Here is an 11,007-nt window from a genome sequence, read left to right as displayed (position 1 = left end):
ACACACAAAGATTCTAGGTTTGACTGTGTAAGACCTCTATTAAGTTTTTATATAGTCAACAACAGTATAAAGAAAAGGTTTTTAAACATCAGAATTGGAGAAAATTATTACATATGTAACTTATAAAATCCATATCCTCAGGATAAAAGTGTTCCTCGAAATCACTCAGAAAATGATACTTCTCCTCCCCCAATGGGTAAAGGATATAAAGAGGCAGCAAATGACTGATGAACATGTAGTAAGTACTGAGTCTCATTAGGATCACAAGAAATACAAGCTAAACCAATGAACTACCCATTTTTCAATATCACATTGATAAGTGTGCAGTGCAAAAGCACAGGAAAGGAGATACTTGTATGCACTGATGTGAAGGAGTATGAATTTGTAAAACCTTTTTTTTTTTTTCTGCTTTATCTCCCCAAACCCTCCCTGTACACAGTTGTATATCTTAGTTGCATGTCCTTCTAGTTGTGGGATGTGGGATGCTGCCTCAACGTGGCCTGACGAGCAGTGCCATGTCTGCTCCCAGGATCTGAACCCTGGGCCGCCGCAGCGGAGGGCACAAACTTAACCACTTGGCCATGGAGCCGGCCCCTGTAAAACCTTTCTGAAGGCAACTTGTCAGTATCAATTTTCACTGGGAAAACCGAGATTTTCTTTTGCAGTTAACAAGCACATGTTTATCTTCCCTCGATATCCCATTAAGCAGATAATGTAAAAGGTAGCAAAGAAAAAGCACATAAGAAAGGGCCATCAGTGCATGAAAGAGTTAAATTTTGTAAAAGACAAAAGGGAGAAGAGTATTGATCCATGAAATGTAGCAGAAGCAGCTCTACCTGAAATGTTTGAATGTTAGGGATTTCAGTAATGGGAGCCAATCTGCCCAAAAAATTCCTAGAGAAGTTCAGGCTTCGAAGTGGCTTATGTAGAGGCTGTGGGTAATAAGGAGACATGATGACAAGACTGTTAAATGCTTTTCTAGGTGAAAGTTATGTTAGCACCCCCTGCTAACAGCCTCCCCACTCCACTATCTCTTCTATAAGTAAATTTAATGTGACCCTTACACCATTCACAAAAATGAATTCCAGTTTAATGAATCCTAAATGTTAAAGTAAATAAGTAAAAGCATTAGAAGAAAATACAGTAGGGATATGTTTGTGACTTTGCTGTTGGACATGTCTTACTAAAATAGACAAAAATAAAAGCCAAAAGGAAAAGCTTAATGAAGCTGATTATATTAAAAGTTAGCATGCTTTTAAACAAAGTTAAAAGCAAAAGGAAGAAAATATTTGTAATACAAAGGGGAAGACGTAAGAATACCTATAAATAAGTACAGAACACTAACGGAGTATGAAAATGGACAAAGGTTGAGAATGGGCAAATAAAAGAATATAGATTGCCAATAAATATGAGTCCTTGTGTAACACTGCTAGTGTTAAGAGCTGCAAATTTAAATAATGTAATATCAAATTTGGCCGCTGTGGAGAAATGAGTACCCTCTTCACTGCCACTTTGGAGGCAGTGAAATTTTCTAAATGTTCACTGTAACCCCTTTGGAGGGGAATATGGTTGGAACATCTAATGCTGAAATAATCTAAATTCTCATCAACAGAGTCATGACTAGAAATACTGCTGGAGCAGCAGTTTAAAAGAATGGACTGATAATATTGATGTCACTAAAAGACATTGAAAAAGCAAATTTTGCAGAATAATAGAGTATTAGATATTTAAAATATAGTTCTAATACATTTATATAAGTATGGAAATGCTTAAAGTTCTGAACAGACACATCTGACCCCTAAGTGTTTCTTCTGGGGAGGGGAGTGGGATTGGATATTCTGGGTGAGAGGGGATTTAGGGGCTGGCCCTGTGGCATAGTGGTTAAGTTCAGTGCACTCCACTTTGGCAGGCTGGGTTGGCAGGTTCAGATCCCAGGTGCAGACCTACACTGCTCATCAGCCACACTCTGGTGGCAAACCCACATACAAAGTGGAGGAAGACTGGCACAGATGCTGGCTCAGGGCTAATCTTCCTCAAACAAACAAACAAAAAAGAAGATTGGCAACAGATGTTAGCTCTGGGCTGGTCTTCCTCAGCAAAAAAAAAAAAAAGAAAGAAAAAAGAGGGATTTAGTGTTATCTGTAACATTGGAAGTTTAAACAAGAATGTAACAATACAATTAAAAAATTTTAAACTATGAAAAATTGAATGAACTTATGAAGAACTAAGTTGGTGGCCTAAATTGAAACCTTCGTGGAATTTGGAGATTCATTGACTCACCAGCCCTTCCCATGCATACAGAGATCCCAGTAACTCTTCCCTTTCAGGGAAACAGATCTACAGGGAAAATATCCAAAGAGGCCCCTGCTATCTACCTAGGATAGTCAAACCATATCATTCATAAATGTGAACAGAGAGCTAAGGATCATCACATATGAAAAAAACTATCAGCATAATAAAGACTGAGAGACAGAATAAATCCACAGTGGGGAAGTTATGTAATAAGAGAAGGAAACAAAGTTTATGGTAGCCTGAGATTTGGATAGATGTTGCACTTTTAAAACAAATATGGGAAGCTACCCAAAAAGAGAAGTAGATAAGACAGAACTCCTAAGGAGGAAAAGATATTGCTGTAATAAACTTAATATAAGGTTTGAAAGAAAACTAAGGAAACCCTCCAAGGTCATAAATTAAAACAAGAGACAAAAAGAAACATGGAAGTTTAGAAGGTCCAACATCCAACTAATAGAAGTTCCAGAAAGAAACTAACAGAGAAAATATAACAGGATGTATCAAATAAATGATTAAGACTCCTAAACTAAAGAAAGTTAGGTTCAGCTTGGAATGGCTCACTGAATGTGGGGCAGGGTGAACAGGCAAAAACCACGACTACAATAGAAAAAAAGACATCTAGAAACATGCTTGTGAAATTCCAGAATACTAAAGATGAGACAATTCTGGAAACTTTCAAAACATCTAAATGTCACCTATAGATCAAGATAGTTTTAGCCCTCCCTCTCACGAACAATATAAGATGAAATACAGAACAGCAACTTCCAAGTTATGAGGTTAAAATTACTTTGAATCTAGAAGCCTTTACCAAAACAATAAAACATGAGGCCAAATGTTGATAATTTGTATATTCAGTTTATTTCAGTTTACTCCCACTTGTCCCTTATTGGGGTTTTAAAGGATTAGCTTTGGCAAAATTTAGATGGAAAAGGAAGAAGAAGGCAGCAGGAAATCCTTCAATAAATAGTGGATCTAACCTCGGCAAGTGGTGTTAAGGATGATGGCGATGACCATTCTGCAAAAATCAGACCAAATTACTGGTAGGTTAGGAATCCAGGGAGTCAGTGAAGAAAACCTTCAGGCAGAATGGAATCAGTTACATTAAACAGAATTAGTATGCAATTAGAAGATGTCAGCAATATGATGAAGACAGAAGTTTGCTCTTAAGGAAAGAGGAAGATAAGGCAATTGGCTCTAGGAAAAACAAAGCAGCCATACCAGACATCATGGACCTCATATAAAGCAAGTCCCCATAAAATGTGACATGATTTTGTAAAATAACTAGAATATAAAGAAAGAAAATCCATTTGACTGATATCAGGAATAGACTCCTTTAAGTGGGTAACTGGGATCATAATATTAGACCTGTAGAGAAGGAAATGTAATCTACACACACTGCTTGGCTCTGACTCTTCAGAGAGTAATATATATATGGTGATAATGATCTAATACTATTTTTTTTGCAACTTTAAAATATACAGACAGAGCTGAAGCCTCTCTGTTTCTGTATGCGTAGAGATCTAATATGTCCTTAATAATGTAAAAGGCAGAATATAGCAAATAGATTGGATGGTGGCAGGTTGACAGGGAAATGAGAGATTGAAGCAAGGATGAGGGGCAATATTCTCATTGTACATAGATGGGATTCAAGAGATCTGCCTAAAGTCGATACAAGAAGAAAGAGAGGTTAGCTATATTTCAAGTTAAAACACATTAGAGGAGCTAATACATAACTCACTTTGTGGAATGAGTTAAGTGCTTATTTTTCATAAAAAACTTATAAAGAGTATATAAAGTTGGTAAATGGAGAAACAGCAACTGTAATGAGGATTCTGACAAACTCAATTCACATTAGCTTAGGAGAAAGGTACTTAGCTCCTGTAAATGAAAGGTGTAGAGGTGTGTGGTACAGCCTCAGGCGGGCTGAACTGAAGTGCTCAGACTCAGCAGAGATTAGCAGCTCACAGCTCCGCTTTCAGTTGTTTCATTCTCTGGCAGGCTCTGTCTCTTGAAAGGAAAACCATGGCATCTGATGATATTAGATTTAAAAGGTCCTTAGAGTTTTTAATTTCAAAAGCAAGGTAATCTCTCTCTTAGCCTCCGTGTCAATCCCTGGGGGGAGACTATACCGTGTTCCAGTTTACGCCACGTGTCTACTCTGGACCAATCGCTGGGTCCATGGCGTGGGGTATTCTGGTTAGTCTGGGTCAAGTGCACCCTGGGTCAGTGTCTGCAGGGGGAATGGATCACTGGATTGACTAGTTCACAAAATTCTCATGGAATGGGGACAGGGTGGAGGGAGGTTGAGAATCAGTTTTCATAAAGAAAACTTGACCTGAACTGGCATGAGGGCATTTATTGATTCACTAAATATGTGAATATTCATATCTTTTGCTGGAGAAATACTGTGTTTGATTAGGGGATGCTGCCTCAGAGCCTGCAGCACAGGCACGTTAAATGTCCGTGGGTCAAGTGGACTCAGTACACAGTAGCTTGTAACTAAGTTATCTTGCCAGTAATCTCGACATGGCTGATGCTGGACAAGGTAACTCCGGCAAGAAGCTAGGGTTTGGGTGACAAGTGGTTGAGCCTCACCTGGACCGTTCATGCCAGGAGACTTCAGGGGAGTTCCTTTTAAAGCCCGACAAAGAAGGCTTCCTTCACAGAAGGTGTCAGATAGAGACAACCAACAGAAAGTGGGGCTGTTTACATAAAGGAAAGCAGATCTATCTACAAAGAGGGTTGCGTTCAAGTCAGGAAACTTCATTTTCCCCCACCCTTCTCCTGGTCTCCACAGAAGAGTGGCAGATTGGTGCACAGTCAAAGGAGGCAAATTCTAATGTATGTATGAGGAGCCATTAGAAATATTTACTAACTTCTGAATTTAAAGTGGGGGAACCGAGATGTCTCTGCTTCTCCTTTCTGAAATCAAGTTAAAGCAACAAGAAGAGTAAGAAATAGACATGGAAGCTCTATCTTTGATAAAATGAAGAAAAAGCTATAATTCTGAGCCTCAAAATCTACAAGGAAATGCTGCTAAATGTGATGAGAATCCTAGGAGAGGAAACTGATGCTGCACTGAAGAGCAGAAAATTCCTCCAAAGCAGCGGCATACCTGAAAGGCCAAACGCAAAGTCACCTCGATTGGAGCCACAGCATTACTTTGGAAAGTCTGGCTTTAGAAGCCTACCTAAACTCTGTTCATCATCATGAGTGGCAGAGGCAGGGAGCCGAAGAGTACAAGGAGGAAACACATGGGCTTTGAAAAGGCGATTTATCCTGAGACAGAGGAGAGGGAAACTGCCAATGATGTGCAGGACTGCGAGATAAAGGCTAAATCCTTGCTACTCAAAGTGTGGGCCACAGAGCAGCATCAGCATCACTTGACAATTTGATAGAACGGATCTTGGGCCCTAACCCAGGCCTAGTAATTCAGAAGGTGCAGGTTTCTAAGACCCTCAGGTGATCTGAATACACAGCAACGTTTGAGAAATCACTGGACTAAAATTTCCTGCTACTCTGGAGCACTGCCCTTTGATACACAGCTAGATCAGGAAGAGCTCTACTCATTCAAAAATTGAAAAGTCCGGCCTTTTAGAGATCCTCGGGAAGAATGATAGACTCAGATGTACAGAAGTTCCTTGTACCAAAACTGAACAAAATGAAAAAAATATAGAATATGCTAAGCATCAGTGAAAGAGGAAAGTGATACTGCTTCATATCACACACTATGAAAAGTATAATACGAAACAACAGTTAGGGCCACACTAAAATAACATGCTGGATCTTTGGCACTCTCTGCCCTCTGATGAGAGCGACATAATGGAAGGTAGGCAGGAGAAATTCTGAATACCTTCCCTCCTAGATCCCAACTTGGTAGGCAAACACTGGACAAAGGTACATAAATTCCTCCAAGAATCCTTCTTCATTCTAGACAGATACTAGTTTGAATAGTGAAGGCAAGTTGGCAATATCTACTAAAATATGTCTTATCTTTTGATCCGGCAATTTATCCTCCAAAAATATCGGTAAAACTTTTCAAAAGCATATGTCTAAGAATGTTAATGGCAGCACTATTTTTAAAAATAAAAAATAAATCCTAGATCCATAAGTGGTCCTTGCCCTGGCTAAATGCTTCTGGTGAAGGTGGGATTATAGGGAATAGTTTACCCTCCCATCAGAAACACTGAAAAACTGGACGAAATATGTGAAACCTGGTACTCAAGACACTAGACATCAGGCAACGAAACAGAGATCCCTGAGAAATGGGGAACCAATGAGGTGAGCACTAGGACATCCCCAGATAACTGAGTAGGGTTTCCGGGCTGTGGGCTCCCTGAGCTGAGGAGATGGAGCTGGGAGTCAGGGAGATCGAGGTGGCTAAAGTTCACAGGATGAAGTGCCTGAGACCTCTTAGAGAGAGAAAAAAAAAACCCTAGACATCTGCAGAATTTTTATCTGAATTTTACCTGAGTAAAAACTCTAATTTCTACCAGAATACTGATCAGAACATGCATGTAAGGAAATTACCTGAAGCTGGGGAAAGAATCGATAAAACTACAAAGAGAAACAGAAAAATCCACAATTATAATAGATTTTGACACGCGTCTCTCAATAGAACAAGGAGACAGAAAATCAGTAGGGAGATTGAAGACTTGAACAGTGTGTGCCTACTGGACCTAACTGACATTTAAAACACTCCACCCGAGAACGGCAGAGTACACATTCTTTGAGAATGCGCCCAGAACATTTACCAAGACGGTCCATATTCCAGGCCTTAAAATGTCTCGATAAATTTAAAAGGATCCAAGCCGTACAAAATGTTTTAATCCAGAATGGATTAAATTAGAATCAGTAACAGAAAGGTAATTGGAAAATCTCCAAATATTTGGACCTCAATAGTACAATTTTTAGTAACCCATGGGTCAAAGGAGAAATCAAAAAGGAAAATACAAAGTATTTTGAATTGAACGAAACTTAGAACACAGAGTATCAAAATGTGCGGGATGCAGCTAACACAATACTTAGAAATAGAATAGCACTGTCTAAGTTATAAAAGAAAGCTCTCAAATCAATGACTTCAATTTCCACCTTAACAAGTTAGAAAATGAAGAGCAATGAAACCCACAGTTAGCATAAGAATGGAAATGACAAAGAATAGCAAGCAAATCGGAAACAGGAAACCAAAAAGCAGGTCAATAAAACCAAGAAATCTTCATTCAGACTGATCATGAAAAAAAGAGAAAACATGCAAGTTACCAGTATCTGGAATGGCAGAGGTCACATCACTACAAATTCTACAGTTATTAAATGGATAAGGGAATGTTTTGAACTTTATGCAAATCAATTTCACAACTTAGATAAAATGGAAAAAGCTTACTCAAGAATAGGTAACCAGAGCATCTCCATATCTATTAAAGAAATTGATTTGGTAATTTAAACCTTCCAAATATTCTTGGATATCTTGCTGTTACCACCAGTTTAGTTGTGTTATGGCCAGGGAATATACTTTATGATTACTATAATTTTTAAAAATGTATTAATATTTGTTTTATGGTCTCGATGAAATGTCTCATGTGTACTTGGAATGACTATATATTCTGCTCTTGTGGAGTGTTTTATAAATGTCAACCAGTTAAGTTGGTTGGTTGTGTTGTTCAGGTCTTCTATCCTCACTGATTTTCTGTCTACTTGTTCTATCAGTAACAAGAGAGGACTGGTGAAGTCCAATAATCGTGGATCTATTTGTCCTTTCTGTTCTTTTCTCCTCTGGGTAATTTGTGCTCTGTAGTTGAATGTGTATACATTTAGGATTGTTATGTTTACCTAGAAAAGTGATCCCTGTATTATGATGTAAGGTTTCTCTTTATCCATGATTTTTTTTTTTTTTGAGGAAGATTTGCCCTGAGCTAGCTACTGCCAGTCCTCCTCTTTTTTGCTGAGGAAGCCTGGCCCTGAGCTGACATCCGTGCCCATCTTCCTCTACTTTATACATGGGACGCCTGCCACAGCATGGCTTACCAAGCAGTGCCATGTCTGCACCCGGGATCCGAACCGGCAAACCCCAGGCCGCCGAGAAGCGGAACGTGCAAACTTAACCGCTGCGCCACCGGGCCGGCCCCTTTATCCATGATTAGATTGCTTGTTCTAAGTCTACTTCATCTGATATTAACATAGTGATTTTCAGTTTTTTTTATTAGAGTTTGCATGGTCTGTCTTTTCCCCACTATTTAACTTTTAAGTTATCTATCCCTTTATATTTAAAGTGGGTTTCTGCTAGACAGCATACAGTTGGGTCCTACCTTTTCAAAAAACTCAATCTTATAATCTCTTTTAACTGGTGTGTTTAGCCCATTCACATTTGATGTAATTTTTTATATATGTGGATTAAAATCTATCCATCCTCTTAACTATTTTTTAATTGTTCCATTTGTTTTTTGTTCTCTTTATGCCTTCTATTAGATTAACTGAGCATTTTTATTATTCCCTTTTATTGTACTAGCTAATTATTTCTCTTTTAAAACATTTACTGGTTACTCTAAGGTTTACAATATACATCATTAACCAGAATATATCTTCAAATAACATACCATTTAATAAGTAAAGATCTTACACAATGTATTCTCAACTTCTCCCTCCCAGCCCTTGTGCTATCATATATTTCACTTTTATATCTGCTATAAACACACAAAATCTCTTACTCTTTTAGACAGCTAATTATCTTTTAGATATTTAGGCTAAAAGAAAAATCACTTTACCTTCATTTATTCCATTTCCAGATGTCTTCATTTCCTTGTGTATATCTAAGTATCTGTTGTGTTTCAAATTCCTTCTGCTTGAAGAACTTCATCTAACATTTCTTGTAGAGTAGATCTTCTGGCATTCATGTATTCTGTTTTCCTTTCTCTGAGAGTCTTCATTTCTCTATCAATCTTGAAAGATATTTTCATGAAAAATTTCATAAAGATAACTTCTTTCAGCACTTTACAGATGTCATTATATTGTCCTCCAGCCTGCATTATTTCTTATAAGTCTGCTGTAATTATCTTTGTTTCTCTGTTTTGGTTTTGTTTTGTTTTGTTTTTTGCTGAGGAAGATTTACCCTAACATCTGTGCCAATCTTCCTCTATTTTGTATGTGGGCCACTGCCACAGCATGGTGACGAGTAGTGTAGGTCCACACCCAGGATCCAAACCTGAGAACTTGGGCCACCAAAGCAGAGTGTGCATAAGTTTAACCATTCTGCCATAGGGCCGACCCCCTGTAATTTTTTTAATTAATGTTTCTTAGTGTTCTCTGATTTTTTTTTTTTTTTGAGGAAGATTAGCCCTGAGCTAACTAGTGCCAATCCTCCTCTTTTTGCTGAGGAAGACTGGCCCTGAGCTAACATCCATGCCCATCTTCCTCTACTTTATATGTGGGACGCCTACCACAGCATGGCTTTTGCCAAGCAGTGCCATGTCCACACCTGGGATCCAAACCGGCAAACCCCGAGCCGCCAAGAAGTGGAACGTGCAAACTTAACCACTGCACCACTGGGCTGTCCCCTGAGTTTTACAGATTTGAGTTCTGGTGTCATTAGCCCTTATTTCTTCAAATATTTTTTCTGCCCCATTTCCTGTTCCTTCTGAGATCCCAATTATGTATGTGCTGGACCAACAGATCTTCTCCCACAGCTCTTGGATGGTCTGTTCTTCTCACCTTTTCTCCCCAATTTGTGTTTTAGTTTGGGTGATTTTTATTGACCCTAAAGTTCAGTTATTCTTTCCTTGGCTGTGGCAAGCATATTGATGAGCCAGATGAAGGCACACTTCATCCCTGTTACTGCATTCCTCATTTCTAGTATTTCCATTTGATCCTTACAGTTCCATCACTCTGCTCACATGACCCATTTAATTTCCCCATTGTGCACATTTTCCATTAGAGCCCTTAATATATTACCCATTACTTTAAATTACCGTTACTTTAAATTCTGTGTCAAAGTCCAACAGCTATGTCATTTCTGAGTAGTTCTGGACTGCCTTGTCTCTTGGTGGGGGGGGATGGGTATTGATCTTTCTCGCATTTTTGTATGCCTTATAATTTTCTTTTCTGCCAAAAGCTAGATATCTTGTGTAGGACAGTAAAAACAGAGGTAAAAAGATTTAATTCCTAAAAGTGCTCATATCATTCCTTCTGTTAAGCCTTTAGTGTGTGTGTGTATGCATGTGGGGTAATTCATTAACACAGTCAGAAATTGGACTACGTTTAAGGTTTGCTGCTCGTGGTTACCCTAAGTTCAAAGCCACAGTCTTCAAACATCAACAGTGATTCCTTAGAATGACGATTGGTTTTCCCAAGGGTTTATCTCAATGTCTGGGTCACCCTCGGGTGTTCCCTTTGGATTATGCCTCAGAGACAGTCCAGCTATACTATTTCATTCATTCATTCAACATTTGAGTGCTTACCACTTATGTCCCACTGTACTAAATGCTTGAACTTCTAACTCCCCATTCTACTACCCTCTGCCGTTATTTTGTGCATCTGTACTTCTCTGTTTGCCTTCAATAGCCTTCCAACTTTTGTGTGCCTAGTAAACTCCTGTTCTTTTTTAATACTATCACCACCTCCAAAAGCAATCCCTGGCCCCATGCCTTCCCATCACCCTAGGTTCATCATCCTCTATACTGCTTGTCTACCTTAAACATGTTTCCATATTTAAATAAGCTATATTTT

This window comes from Equus przewalskii, chromosome 9 (assembly GCF_037783145.1).
Source record: "Equus przewalskii isolate Varuska chromosome 9, EquPr2, whole genome shotgun sequence".
NCBI lineage: Eukaryota > Metazoa > Chordata > Mammalia > Perissodactyla > Equidae > Equus > Equus przewalskii.
This window is presented reverse-complemented; position numbering follows the sequence as displayed.